At 40.0% G+C, this 2,129-nt stretch overlaps 1 protein-coding gene and 1 long non-coding RNA gene across 11 annotated transcripts in view; one reads left to right on the forward strand and one right to left on the reverse strand.

The window, feature by feature from the left end:
• LOC111755642 (uncharacterized) overlaps positions 1-2,129 on the forward strand; it is a 148,523-nt gene that overhangs the window by 84,962 nt on the left and 61,432 nt on the right. The gene's annotated exons all lie outside the window — the stretch shown is intronic.
• Positions 1-2,129, reverse strand: part of LOC101788663 (leucine-rich repeat-containing protein 37A) — a 71,904-nt gene that overhangs the window by 17,859 nt on the left and 51,916 nt on the right. The gene's annotated exons all lie outside the window — the stretch shown is intronic.

Genomic DNA, 2,129 nt, shown 5'->3' on the forward strand with positions numbered 1-2,129 from the left:
CCTTGCGGCAGGAAGATCACAGCAATTTCAAGGTCAATCTGAACTAATAAACTGTCTCTCAAACAAGGGTGGGATTATTACTGACCTAGAATGGATTATTAATTACATGGAATGGATTATATGGGAAAACCAAAAAATTATCTGCCAATAATTTAGATAACCCAGATGATAGATACAGTTCTAGAAACTGAAGGAAAAACAAAACCTGAACAGACATATTTAAATGTAATGATTGAGTTATTGATCAAAACTTCTCACAACAGAAGAGCCTTTTGTTTTCTCTTTGGTGGGATGAAGAGAATCTCATGATCAGATGGCTTCACTGGTGAATTCTGCATAAGCACCTGCCTTGCAAGCAGGCGGTTGTGAGTTCGATCCCTGGTACCGATAAAAATGAAAAAGTTCAAGGCCAGTCTGAACTACATAGTGAAACCTCTTAATTAAACAAACATCAGAAGAGAAGAGAAAACCATAATGAATGCATACATGGAAGGAAACTAGGACTAATAAGGTTAAATTTGTAGGACACAAGATCCTTATGCAAAAATTGGCTATATTTTTCCATTGCAGTATAATTCGATGCAGCATACTTTCCTAGCACATACAAGGCCCTGGGCTCCCCCCCCTCCCGGGGCAGAAAGAAAATTAAGAATGATATTAAGAAAATTATCCCATGTGTTGACAAGAATAAAACATTTAGGACTAAATGTAACCAAAGAGGTACAAAATATACATTGAAAACTATAAACCACTGTTAAAAGAAATTAAAGATCTAAATGAGGGGCTGGGGATTTAGCTCAGCTGCATAAGCACCTGCCTTGCAAGCAGGCGGTTGTGAGTTTGATCCCTGGTACCGATAAAAATGAAAAAAACAAAACAAAAAAAAAAGATCTAAATAAATAGAAGACATTTGTCATCATGGACCAGAAGACATCATTACTATTAAGAGGGCACAGCTGCCGACGATGTAGCCCAGCGGCACAGCACCTGTCTGGCAAGGACTAGGCCCTGAGTTTGATTCTTGGTACAAAAAAAGATGTCACTATTCTTCAACTTGAGCTATGATTTCAGGACAGCTCCTATCAAAACCCCAGTACCTGGGCTGGGGCTGGGCTCAGTGGTATAGCACTCACCTACCAAGCATGAGGCCCAGCACTGCAAAACAAAATGAAAGAAAACATAAAATTTCAGCTTGAGGGCTGGGCATTCAGCTCAGTGGCACAAATACCTGCCTTGCAGATGCATGGTTGTGAGTTTGATCTCTAATACAAAAAAAAGAAAAAAATTCCAGCTGTTATTTTTTCTAAAACCTGGCGAGCTAGTTTCTAAAATTCACATAGCAAGTCAAGAGATTCAGGATCATCAAAACCATCTTGAAAAAGAACAGACTAGGGCTCAGTTTCCACTTTCCAAACCCAGTGAAGATCTGCAGCAAACCGAGTGTGGTACTAGAGTAAGACTAGACTGTAAAACAATGGATTTGAGCTGACAGCCTAGGAATAAATCGTCACATTACCGTTAAGTGACTATTGAGAGGGGTGTGAAGACAATTCAGTGTCGAAAGAATAGTCTTCCAGAGTGTTGGTAGGACAACTGGATATGCACATGCAGAAGAGTGATGTTGGGCCCCTCTACCGTATTAGAAAACTGACTCAAAGCGTAGCAGATACCTAGTGCAAGGTCTTAAACTATAAAACCCTTAGGAGAAAACATAGGAGCAAATGCTTATGACTTGTTTCTCATATATGATAACCAAAGGAAAAATATATAAAGCGTGTTTTACCAAAATTAAAAACTTTTGTGCTCCAGCTGGGCATAATGAGGCATCCCTATAGTTTTAGCACTCAGGAGACAGAGTGACAATGATGAGTTCAAGGTCAGCCTGGGGTATACAATGAACTTGAAGGCAGCCTGAGCTGCATGGCAAGATTCTGTCTCACAAAACCAAACCCAGCTTGGTGTGGCAGCACACCAAGGAAATGGGGAGTGCTCACTCACTGGTACAGGGCTGCTTTGTAGGGTGATGAGGGTGTTTTGGAATGAGATAATGGAGATTATTGTAGAATCTCATGAATACACTAAATACCACTGAACTGTTCTCTATAACGCTGTGCTTTTATTTTGAAAAG

This window comes from Cavia porcellus, unplaced genomic scaffold (genome assembly GCF_034190915.1).
Source record: "Cavia porcellus strain 051 isolate PalLab524CR breed Dunkin Hartley unplaced genomic scaffold, mCavPor4.1 scaffold_32, whole genome shotgun sequence".
Taxonomy (NCBI): Eukaryota; Metazoa; Chordata; class Mammalia; order Rodentia; family Caviidae; genus Cavia; species Cavia porcellus.